The sequence below is a fragment of the Myxocyprinus asiaticus genome, chromosome 33 (assembly GCF_019703515.2).
Source record: "Myxocyprinus asiaticus isolate MX2 ecotype Aquarium Trade chromosome 33, UBuf_Myxa_2, whole genome shotgun sequence".
Classification (NCBI taxonomy): Eukaryota; Metazoa; Chordata; class Actinopteri; order Cypriniformes; family Catostomidae; genus Myxocyprinus; species Myxocyprinus asiaticus.
The window spans coordinates 18,941,054-18,954,270 of record NC_059376.1 but is presented as its reverse complement, the minus strand read 5'-3'; the positions used below and the strand labels follow the sequence as shown (position 1 = coordinate 18,954,270).

At 39.8% G+C, this 13,217-nt stretch overlaps 1 protein-coding gene across 4 annotated transcripts in view; it reads right to left on the bottom strand.

The window, feature by feature from the left end:
• LOC127424130 (GTPase-activating protein and VPS9 domain-containing protein 1-like) overlaps positions 1-12,723 on the bottom strand; it is a 67,397-nt gene extending 54,674 nt beyond the window's left edge. For 3 of the 4 annotated variants that reach the window (XM_051669050.1, XM_051669052.1, XM_051669053.1), the window contains exon 1: positions 12,544-12,723. The gene's annotated coding sequence lies outside the window, so the exon portion shown is untranslated. Of the gene's footprint in view, positions 1-4,445; positions 4,544-12,543 lie in introns of all 4 variants that reach the window. The other variant, XM_051669051.1, reaches the window with a different exon arrangement.
• Positions 12,724-13,217: the final 494 nt, after the last annotated feature.

The following is a 13,217-nucleotide window of genomic DNA, read 5'->3' as shown; positions in this document are numbered from 1 at the left end:
TTTATAGATATTATAATGGACTTCAAGTTGTGTTTTCTGCCACATTCGTTCTGCTTTCCTGCATTTTCTTTTCATGTTTTTCACTGCTGTTTTGTTTCTCCAAGGTGCTTTACGCCTGCCCGTGATCGTCCGGACCTTTATGGGAGCAATGCCATCAATAACATTTGAACTTTGGAGTTAAAGTTATCGAGGAGATCATCAACACAGTCTGCGGATATACTCGGTTTCAAAGATATAACCTTTATAAAATTACACACTAGTGTTCCCATTTATATACCTCTTTTTGACAGAGACAGATCTAACTTCAGTGGCAGGAGAAATCAATATTTCAAAGAAAATACAGAAATGGTCAGATAGCGCAACGTCCTTAATAATAGTGGTCGAAATGTTCAGACCCTTGCTAATGAACAGATCAAGAGTGTCCACGATTGTGTGTGGGTCCACACAGAGAACACAGTCACAAAGGAAAACAGGAGAAATGTGGGACGAAATGCAGCCCAGAGACACCCTAAATCAAGAATGGGCCTCTGAACATCCATACACCAGCCCACAAACACACAGGACCTCAGACATCAATGACGGAATATCAGTGCATCCGAGGCCCCTTCTACCGCTCACTGCTGATCCAGCTGAACTTCTTGTCTTCTTGCCAAATAAAGCACATCACTGTGGTTCAGTGTTGTGGTATGTGGAGGTTTAGCTTTAGGGCAGAGGAAAAGGCCACTTATTTACCCAGGTTTCTACTTTATTTTGAGAAGTTCTGAAAACTGTAGTAATGCCTTTTGGGCTTTATGTACCAATAAGTTTATGAATAGTCAAAGTATGTGCTGGGTCACAGACTTTACTGAGTAAGCTTTAATTAAGCTTAAAAAGGGAAAACTAGTGAAAACAAAGCAAACAATTAGGCCTAGCATTGACTGGACCACAATGGGTCTCAACCAGAGATAAATTCCTGCCTTGCGAAATTTCTGGGATGGAGAATGGAAGTAACTGGGAACATTTCAAGACATAATTGGTCTCTGTTCCATTTTGACGATCAGAACATCTATAGAATGTCATGATTAGCTTGAACAATTTGGCCTTTATCTGAAAATGAGGAGTAGAATACTGTAAGTTATTATGCAGCAGCTACTGCACACAAAGACAGATGTTTTTGTGGAGGTAAAAAAAAAAAACAAATGACAGTATACTGCAATACACTGACTATCAATATCAGCAGCCAAATGCACACAAGCAACTAAAGCCCTGGGATTCATCTACTTTCTCTTTTTTCAGGCTCTGAACAGCAAATTATTCTGTTTTTAGCAACACTGAAAGGTACACTTTCTAAAAGCGTTGGGAACAGGAGGAAGGTCCTTTTTTCAGTTCCTCTGTTATAGAGAGCTGCGTTTGGATTAGATCTGACAGCATTTGAGCAGGTAGAGTGGACACAGATCTGAGGAGGAATGGAAAGATGTGTGTAATAGCATTTAGTGTAAGAGAACAAAATGTCTTTTTAATAAGCATTTTAAGGCACATATCCTAAGAGTCTAAAAGCACCAACCTTTCACAGCACTCTTCTCATAGTTTGTCTGAGATATTCAGTTTGAGACAGACCGACCGGAAGCACTCAGCGTGATATGCATGCCACTCTCAGGTTAGACAGTGAGACACCTAAACAAGGATATGTTTTTCATTTCTTCTTCCGCATTGTGTCTTGCTAAGCCGATGCTCTCAGTGCATGACAGAAAAGAGCTCTGTGGAAAATAATTCACATTCTAAATGCAACATCAGACTCTTTCATGTTAACAAAGTACCAGACCCGGCCACCCCTGAGAGAAACTACCCACACACACACCATTCAGGCTCTGTTCAGCAGTGCATGTGGTGTGACTCTGCGATCGACTTCATATTTATAGTGCACTGAAACAGCAGCATTGTGTATGTCATGACTGAACAAATGAGAAATTGTGAGTAAGGTTGTATCCTTTTCCTGACATTTATAGACAGAAAGCCAACAAAGAAACACCAATTGAGGAAAGGGGGCAGTTAAAGGTGAATTGTGTAATTTCTATGCCATAACGTCACCAAATGGAAATACAAATGTGAAGACAAATAGGTTTCTTGAACACCGCTTCATCAGCTACTGGTCAGACAAACAGGTTGTCCCATCTCAAACTTACACCACTGGTTGAGCAAATGTTGCTATGTTGGGCTGGTCGTGATGTTTAATCAATCAGAGCAATATTTGATTGCACCAAAGAGCAACAGTGTTTACAACTTTCAGGGAAATCAACTTACAAATACAAAAACTTACAAATGGTATACTTATAGTAGTCTCTGCATATTAAACTGGGATAGGCTAATGGATTTTAACACATTCAACATGATCATTTGGGAATGGGATGTGGGGTGAGACTTTCTCTCGGTGGCCTGGCATCCCAACCACATTTCCATTTAAAACTACTTAATTGTGCATGCAAAAAGATAGTCAGTGGAACTCATCCTGAAAGCTTTTTCAGTGTGTTCAGATCTGCATTCTTCTGCTTCTGCTGGTATCTGGTTGACCACTGAAAATCCCATAACCAAGCACTAAATCTTTCTCAGAAATCTACTTCATTTCAATAGACATGGTTCAAAGGAGGCTGTGGGGGAGTCCTGAATTGAAATTGTTCCTAACCAGGATGCTTTCTTCACTCTCTTTGAGAAACATTATCTCTGTGGTTTAAAGAAATTGTGTGCCAAGCAAATCTGAGGACCTTGGCATAGATGCTGAGATAAAAACCGCATGCACTGCTTTCTCTCAGTCATCAGTGACTACGTTTACATGGACAACAGAAAGCAGTTTATTGTGAGAAAGAGCCATTCTTGTTTACATACACATATAAGCGGTATAATCTTTACTCCTGTATACATGCGGCACCGTCAGTAGGCAGCTTTCTCCACAGCAACATAATTTCCATGTGACGTCTGTGTAAATAACAAAAATGGCATTTGAGGTAGACTTCTCTATTTTATTCTCTGTTGCTTTGCTTTATTTCCAGATATTTCAAGGTTGCTGTGTTTGTTTCCTTCACTTTCCACTGCAACCGACTTAAGTGGAATTGCGCTGCAATAGTGGGGTTTCCCTTTTACATTTCTGGGATTTTTACGTAAAAGGGAATGGATGTTGATGTGCTTTCCCACTGTACTTCCAGAAATGTTGAATTCTTATCTCCAGATGCCGAAGCTATGAGTCGACAATATGTTACAGCCTGTTTGTATTGTTTCCTTTTTTGTGCTGCCTTTGCCGTCCTTCTCTTTAACACTTTCTCCTCCCCACTCGCTATTTCTCCCTAGGTGCATTTGGTTGTACATGCCTCTGAAGCACGGGATTGGCTGATCAATCGGCGTGTACCGTCAAAAAGGCTGCGTCACCGACAAACGGGGAGCTCACTTCGGATTCTGGTGCGTCTGAGAGCACGATGGATTCTCCCTCCAGGTGGCAGACCAAAGTTATAGTTTGTTTAACATCTCAGCATGTGATACTTTGTTCAGCGTGTTCTCCTCAAAACTGCCAATGCAAGTTTTTAGAGAAGCTGGAGTGTAGGGATGACCAGCCGGTTATTTTATTGAAATTGATTTGTGCTTTGTTTAAGTCAGGTAGTTAGGGAAGGCCTCTGTATTTTGTTTTTCATATGCGTCAGGTGATTTATATACTGGGTTTTGTTTGAGTTGTTCTGTTTGTTATTTTGGCCTTTGGCCACCCTGAGTGGAGGCTTGGAAACGAATATGTTGGCGGGCGTGGAGGCAAATTCCAAGGTGTCGGTTCCGTGCGGTGACTCTCTACTTCGCTCCCTTGGTGGTTTGGGTACGAAGACCTTAAGCTGGCTCTCCAATTGAAACAGTTGGATTTGGAGATTAAGCGTCAGGAGCATCCTACTCAGTTTCTGCGGTTTAAACAGCGAGAGCTCAACATGCAGGCACTCACCTGTAATGTCTAACTGGACACCACAAGTTTCTGTATCTCCCAATCCTGTATAGAATCAGTCATCTACTACTCCAACGCTTGCACCCTCTATTGGTTCTGTCTCTTTACTCTTGTGCCACCTTTCAGAGAGGCTGAAGTTTACTTGAATTGTAATGCATTCGAACATGTTGCGGCAGCTTTGCATTGGCCGAGGGAAGTTTGGCCTCTCTTGCTGCAATGCAAGTTAACCGCAAAAACTCAAGAAGTTAGTTTGAACTATGATATGGTTAAGTCTACTGTCTTGGGGGCTTATAAACTTGTTCCAGAAGCATACTGACAGCAATTTCATATTAAAACTGCCAATCAGACTTTTGTGGAGTATGCCCATGAAAAGGGTACACTCTTTGATAAATGGTGTCAATCCAGCAAAGTAACCAGTTTTGAACAACTCCATGAACTTGTTTAGATTGAGGATTTCAAAAATTGTGGTTTATCTGAACAAACAAAAAGTACCAACCCTTGCGGAAGCTGCAGTTTGCACAGACGAATTTGTGTTGGCGCACAAATATTTGTTGGTTGTGCCTTCTCATCGTGAGCTGCCTTTGTTGTTCAGTTCTGAAAAAAAATCCAAAAACATCTAAACAGTTGCCACAAAATGAAATGCACAAATGTTTTTATTGCCACGAGTCAGGTCATCTTATTGCTGGCTGTCCAACCTTAAAGAAAAATCAGTCGAAACAAACAAAAAGTGTTGGTTTTGTTCGCTTGATAAGTGAGAAATCTATTTTGGAAATCTACGCCGTTTAAAATCCATTTGTTTGTCAGGGCATGGTCTCTCTGAATGGCCTCAAGAAAGACCAGGTTCCTGTTACGATTTTGAGACACACCGGTGTGGCCCAATCTTTTGTTCTGGATAGTGTGTTGCCTTTTGAGAGAGAAAAAGTCAATGTTGCGCACATATTGTGCTGAGACGGAAATTAATTGGGATGAGGGTTTAGCTTTGCTTTGTTCGCTCTGCGCAAGGTCCCACAAGAACCATTCGATTTCAGTCCAGCCGATTTGGTCTTTGGGCACACTGTGCAAGGCCCTCTGAAAGTTGAGGAAAAAGTGGATGTCTGAGGAATCAACTAAGGCCACCCATGTGTTAGAGTATGTGAGTTCCTTCCATGAACGTTTGCATCGTGCTTGCAATTTAGCTCGTGCTTCGTTGTCGTCTGCACAGACGAAAATTAAATCCCGATTTGATTTAAAGTCTGTTCCTCGCTCATTTCAGAAAGGTGACATGGTATTAGTTTTACTTCCAATCCCTTGTTCAGTGCTGCAAGCGAGGTTTACTGACGCATTTGAAATTGATGCCTAACTCAGTGAGACAGATTATGTGATCCGCACTCCAAATCGGAGGAGAAAAACTTGCATGTGTCACATTAATATTTTAAAGCCATATGTTTGTCAAGATGAGGGTAAAGAGATAAAAAGATCAGTTGCCCTGGTTGTGCCTGTTGCAGTTTTCTCCACTTTATATTGTTCAGATGAAGATGGTTTGGATTTGCGTAGTGTTCCCGTGTCTGGTGCTCGGTTGCAAAATTCCGAGATTTTAAAAGATCTACAATCTCATCTGTCTTATTTGTCCGAGGCATCCCGAAGTGAGGTTGTCCAATTGATCCAGTGTTACCCTGACTTGTTTCTGACGTGCCTTCTCGAACAAATGTCATGTGTTATGATACTGATGTGAACGACCACCCACCGATTAAGCAAACAATAATGATTAAGGATTATCGCGTTAATCCAACTAAATGCGCAATCTTTCAGTCTGAGGTTAAGTATTTACTTGAAAATGGTTAGCAGTCCTAAGTTCAAGTGCTTGGTGTTCACCCTGTGTCCTTGTTCCAAAGAGTGATGGTTCTGTTCGTTTCTGTACTGACTACAGGAAAGTCAGAGTTACGAAGCTTGATTAATTTCCACTGCCCCACATGGAGGACTGCATCAATAAGGTTGTTTCCGCTGATTTTGTTTCAAAACTCAACTTGCTTAAGAGCAATTGGCAAGTGCCCTTAACTCCTCGTCTGGCAGAATTTCCGCATTTGTTACTCCCGATAACCCCCCAGAATATACAGTTATGGCATTTGGCTTCGAAACGCTCCAGCTATGTTTCAGCGCCTAATGAATACTGTTTTAGCAGGCATTCCTAACTGTGATGCATACCTCAATGATATAGTGGTGTACTCCACAGACTGGGTTGATCATTTGAAAACGCTTCACATTGTGTTTGGTCGTTTAAGAGAAGCCTCACTCACTTTGAATCTCTCAAAGTGTGAATTTGGCAAGGCTACGGTTACGTATTTAGGTAAGTTAGTGGGCCAAGGTAAATTTCGTCCTGTTGTTGCAAAGGTCCAGACTATTTTGGATTTCCCTGCTCCCCAAACCAAGAGAGAGCCGAGACGCTTCCTTGGTATGATGGGATATTAAAAAAATTTGGATGTGGTTTCGCCTTTAAACTATTTGCTTTGTGTGGTCTGATGCCTGTCATGCTGCATTTGAGTCAGTCAAGGTACTTTTCTGTAGCAGACCTGTTTTGTCTGCCCCTGATTTTTCTTTGACCTTTAAACTCAAGGTTGATTCAAGCGCTGCTGGAGCCGGTGCAGTTCTTTTGCAGCAGGATGCGCATGGATTTGACCATCCCTTCTGCTATTTCAAGGAAGTTTTTGAAACATCAGCTTCATTTTAGCACTACTGAAAAGAAGGCATTGGGGCTCTTATTAGCTCTGCAACACCTCGAGGTAAATGTTGGCTCTAGCTCATTGCCTGTGGTTGTCAGGGCTGGGAATTGCCACAGGCCTCCCGATTCGATATTACAACGATATTTCCTAGCCGATATGTATTGCGATACTGCAATTCTGTTAGTATTGTGATTTTTTTGTTTTCACTCTGTAATGTACACTGATCAGCCACAACATTTAAACCACTGACAGGTGAAGTGAATAATATCTATCATCTCATTACAATGGCACCTGTCAAAGGGTGGGATGTATTAGGCAGCAAATGAAGAGTCAGTTCTTGAATTTCATGTGTTGGAAGCAGGAAAAATGGGCAAAATTATGCAATTTAACCATAAATATGTAACAAATATAATATATGAAATATAGTATCTTATTTATTGATTGAATACATTTATTCAAATGTGACCAAAATGATGAAATTAATATTTGCCTAATGAACCTAGTTAAAAGGTCCCCTGTATAATTAACAGCATTAGCTGGGAGATAATTTATTTTATAAGCAAAATGGACATTATAACTGAAATAAACCAATATGGATCAATACTGAATCGGAATTAACATGTATGGCCTGTCCATTTCATTAATCCATTTTATCACTATTTATCATACCCAGAAATCAATGTTTTTTTTTTTTTTTATTTCTTTTTCTTTCTTTCACAAATTCCATATCTAACAGTTTTATTCAATGTTATCATTAAAGTGTGTCTAAACAAATGTATTCAATAAAACTTTAATTAAATGAAAGTAGAAAAATTATCAGTAATTTTCAACACCATTGCATTATTTTATTATAAGAAGTGTTAACAGATAATCAAAATACAACGGTCAAATAAAGTGCTGCACAACAGAGCATCACAGTTGTGAGGTATTGCTTAATATGATACAATTATTATTTTATTATACAGTAAATAATACATAACTATAGAGTAGTGATATATTTCGGTCACATTTTTGTCTATTTAAATGGAACTCTTATTTTGATGATTTACCCAGCAATGCCGCTTCATGATCTCATGATTCACAGCTGAGGAAGCGCAGATTGCTGGAGACTCCGAATGAATTTAAACTGGTTTTTGGTATCTTTTTATGAGTATGTGAGCCCAGTATCGGACCTGATTCCGATATCAGTATCGGGACATCCCTAATGAATACCCTGGCTGTTAGATTACAGCTGAAGTCAGAAGTTTACATACACCTTAGCCAAATACATTTAAACTCAGTTTTTCACAATTCCTGACATTTAATCGTAGAAAACATTCCCTGTCTTAGGTCAGTTAGGATCACTATATTTCAGAATGTGAAATGTCAGAATTATAGTAGAGAGAATGATTTATTTCAGCTTTTATTTCTTTCATCACATTCTCAGAGGGTCAGAACTTTACATACACTTTGTTAGTATTTGGTAGCATTGCCTTTAAACTGTTTAACTTGGGTCAAACGTTTTGGGTAGCCTTCCACAAGCTTCTCACAATAAGTTGCTGGAATTTTGGCCCATTCCTCTAGACAGAACTTGTGTAATTGAGTCAGGTTTGTAGGCCTCCTTGCTCGCACATGCTTTTTCAGTTCTGCCCACAAATTTTCTATCGGACTGTGGTCAGGGCTTTGTGGTGGCCACTCCAGTACCTTGACTTTGCTGCCCTTAAGCAATTTTGACACAACTTTGGTGGTATGCTTGGGGTCATTGTCCATTTGGAAGACCCATTTATGACCGAGCTTTAACTTCCTGGCTGATGTCTTGAGATGTTGCTTCAATATATCAACATAATTTTCCTTCCTCATGATGCCATCTATTTTGTGAAGTGCACCAGTCCCTCCTGCAGCTAAGCACCCCCACAATATGATGCTGCCACCCCCATGCTTCACAGTTGAGATGGTGTTCTTTGGCTTGCAAGCCTCACTCTTTTTCCTCCAAACATAACGATGGTCATTATGGCCAAACACTTACATTTTTGTTTGATTAGACCAGAGGACATTTCTCAAAAAAGTAAGATCTTTGTCCCCATGTGCACTTGCAAACTGTAGTCTGGCTTTTTTATGGCAGTTCTGGAGCAGTGGCTTCTTCCTTGCAGAGCAGCCTTTCAGGTTATGTCGATATAGGATTCGTTTTACTGTGGATATAGATACTTGTCATCTACTTTTTGCATCAAACTATGTTCATCTCTAGAAGACTGACTGCATCTCCTTCCTGACTGCGTGGTCTCATGGTGTTCATATTTGCATACTATTGTTTGTACAGATGAATGTGGTACGTTCAGGTGTTTGGAAATTGCTCCCAAGGATGAACCAGACTTGTGGAGGTCCGCAATTTTTTTCCTGAGGTCTTGGCTGATATATTTTGATTTTCCCATGATGTCAAGCAAAGAGGCACTGAGTTTGAAGGTAGGACTTAAAATACACCTCCAATTCAGTACACCTCCTATCAGAAGCTAATTGTCTAAAGGCTTGACATCATTTTCTGGAATTTTCCAAGCTGCTTAAAGGCACAGTTAACTTAGTGTATGTAAAATTCTGACCCACTGGAATTCTGATAGTCAATTAAAAATGGAACAATCTGTCTGTAAACAATTGTTGGAAAAATTACTCGTGTCATGCACAAAGTAGATGTCCTAAACGACTTGCCAAAACTATAGTTTGCTATTTGCTTCTACTAATATGAAATCTCTGGAGGGGTTACAAAAATGAGGTTTAATGACTTCAACCTAGTGTATGTAAACTTCTGACTTCAACTGTAAATATATTCGGGGGCACGACAAGTACAGTAGTTCATGGGATCTAACAGTTTGATGAGCCTTTTTACAGCTAAACTTTTTATTAAAGCAGTGTCAGACAGAATCTGCAGAATGACTTCTTCCAAATACTCTCCACAACACCTCTAAAAATAAACTTTTGGATTCTGCATAATAACAGGAACATTGATCACAGCAGAGAATTTTGATGTCCACCATCAATGGCACTTGATGGCTGTAACAGCGGTGCATTAAAAGGACTACATGTAAAACAAAACTTCTCAGAGAGAAAACATGTTATGTGGAACACTGCACAAATATAGCTAACTAAATATTTATCTATTAATCACTGTTGCATTAAGATAAGTGTTTTGTTTTTTTTATTAAATAGATTTTTCATCAGGGAGATGATTTTAAAATCGTATTGCTCAAGGATAACGATTTGTAACAGAACCAATTTTTTCCCAGTCTTAGTAGTTGTGTATACTGATCACAAGCCGCTGAATTTTTCTTTAGAAAATGCATAATTCTAACCAGCGCATAATGCGGTGGGCTCTGATTGTCCAAGATTTAAACCTTGAAATTCGTTTTAAAAAGGCTAAGGAAAATGTTTTAGGGGATGCTTTGTCCCGTTCTTTTCACTACACTTAAATTAATCAATGATACGCTGATTGGGAATCCACTCAAAACCTTATTGTTGCACCCTTACCCCACCCCCACCCCAGATGGGGCTTAACAAGGATGAAAAGGCCAAATGTATTTGCTTATTATCTGACCAAGACAGGCAGATGATCTCAGCCTCTTGTGAATGACAATTTCAAGCAGCTCCCAGAAACAGTCATCTAAACTTCTCATAAGCTATATTTACACTGCAAAGGTGGCACAGAAGCGGCATCTAAAGTGGCATTTAGGTGCAGTTATACGGACAGTTTAATGCTGCTCAGAGCAGACATATATGGATTTACACAGCAATAAAAACTGCATAAATAATGTTTAATATTTAAAATATAAAATTATGAAAACAGAAACAAATGAAAATGACATTATGCTTTTAAATATGAAACTAAATTATGAAAATGTATGCTCTATCATAAAGTTTAGGCTTGAGTCTGCTCTGATGCTGCATTTCACTTACACATTTAAGCAGCACCTGAACTGCCTTTGATACTGGGGCTGAGGTGGGTCAAAGCAGGCATAATTTAGTCTGGCTTTTGACTCTTTACGCAGAATTTTGAGCAAAATTACAGGCTCTGCTGTGTAAAGACACCTTTAGATAAGTTGTTGAAAGTAATAAAAATTGGAGAAGGCCAACCAAAGTTTGCTCAACTGCAGAGATGATGTTTCTAATAAAAAAATGGCCAGGCTACAGCATTTCAATGCAAGTGTATATGACCATTGTCCAATATCGAAATACATGTCTACTGAATCACATCATATGCTAACAAGCACACTTTGTTCAAGATTTGTATGAGTTTCTCAAATTTGCTAAACACCAACAGTAAGGTGCCAGGAAAAATATGCTAAGGGCACCTCTGACATCCGTCTAAAGTGTGTGTGTGTGTGTGTGTGTGTGTGTGTATACTCTCTCTTTTACACATAAATGAACACACACAATCTAGAGCGTTACACTTCCCAACTCCTTACCCTGCTGGAAACATCCTGCCTGACCTCAGCATCACCTCACACCATGCCCAGGCAACAGTTTAAGCACTGCCTCCTTTCACATGACAGAAAATATCTCCTGCTCTCCCTGCTCACTGTTAAAAATGCAAAACTGTCCATGAGTTGAACTAGTCTCAGACAAAGCACTCCAACAAAAACAGCACATTTCGCAGAGGAAGAGGCAAACTCTCCTTATGAAACTTCCTTATTCAGCTTTCAAACTACTAGAGAGTGACAGTAGGTTTAGTTACATGTGAGGATACAGTTGCATTATTAAGTCCCAAAGCTTCGAATGCCACTCAAAGACCATCATTGACCCAGTGTCACAGCTTTGCCATGTTTTGAGGAGACGCAGTGTAAGGGGACTTCATTCTCCCCCAATGTACAGCTGAATGGGGGTTGGTCGGCCAGTTGAAGCATGAACCAGATTGTAAAAGCAGTCAGCCCTGTGCCAGTAAAACACAGCTGAGTGATTCGAAAACAAGAGCGCTCTAGGATTTGGCAGTCTTCTAAGAGAAACAAGACCAGCTTGTATGTGACAGCATGTGTTTGAGTAAGAAAGCATGTCCAGATCGCAGCATCCCTCACATGAAATTATCCAAAAACAGAAGCAATACCCACACCCCCGACCCACAGTGGGAAACACCAATTGACACCTACACGCACCAAACAACTTATTTGTATGTGCACTTGTCTTGCACTAACCATAAAAATGTCCCATCATACACATTTAAAGCAAAGCAACCATACCTTTAGTTTGTAGTTAGGTCACTTATTTCCAGACAAATCACAATGTCTGGAAATAAGTGACCAGCATGAAAACACTTGAAATCAGAGCGCTGCAAACAACATTGTAGGAGGTGATCGTGGCTGAATATTTGACATATATTACAGTGATCCAAAAACAAGAGAAACGAGAAACGTCTGGTAAACGTAATTTAAAAAGAAAGAGACGGAAACGCGTGATCTGAACATACGTGACAACAGAAACAAAAAGGCAGCAAATCCATGCAAGCCACTGAGGCTCTCTGCGAAACTAAAATATGTGTGTAATACGCAGTCCAATGTAACGATACAAACCACCTACGGCCTGAAACTGCGAAACACAGTAACATAAACCAAACGAACATGACTGTCACAGAGCAGTGCTTGACTGCAACAACAAAAGCTGAAAGAGTCGGTGCGCCAGTGAGCGCCAGTGAGCGTCAGTTACTGAAGGACTCTACGTCCAATCGCGAACCATCGTGTTTTAATTATACTAAAAGAATAAGTGAAATACCTCAAACATTAGGGTTCTGAAATCTGCAGTCAGTTAACAATAATCTATGAGACCGAAATGTGGTTCTGAGTATTTAATTTGGCAGCAAACAGGGTTAAAAACAAAGGTGACAACATGACCGAGACAAGCAGGCCAGCGAGCCAGCTCGAGCGGCCGTACAAACAGACTTACCGACTATTCTGACGGCTGGGTGGTAATTACTGTTACAGTCGGGCTGGTTATGCGTTGGTTTTACAGTCAGGTTCTGGTTACAATCCTCCAAAGGTCCTAGATGATAATGAAAGATTTAAGAAACCCTCCGTCGTGAGATTTTCTCCTCCCTTTAGCAACAGCCACAGCGGCAGATCACAGCTGTCATCAAACGGGGACGCGCGCCATACGCATGCGCAGTTCAAACCTGCGCAGACCTGTTTATGGAACTTTTTATTTGTTTTTGTTTTTTAATTAACAACTTGGCTTAAATAATTATTCAAAATGATGTTAAAACAATAAATAACTTTTTTTTTTTTTTTTTTAGTTTGGGTTTGATTTCACTGACGTTCATGTGCATAAAGCAGAATGTCAAATTGTTTTGACCAGCAGGTATCGCTATGCTCACACACAAGACTGGTAGTAGGCCTACTATTGTACCGCTTTTGCATATCATTGTTAAAAAATAAAATAAATAAATAAATACAATTTTGTGCTGTTCTTTTTGTGCTTTATTGTAAATGTTTTTACTTCATGTGAGCAATTTAAGCTATTTTTGTTGAATAACACATTGTGAGCACAACAATTCAAATAGAATCACACACTATCTATTTAGAGCATTATCTTCTAACATTTATTTCAGGTAGGTCTTTTTG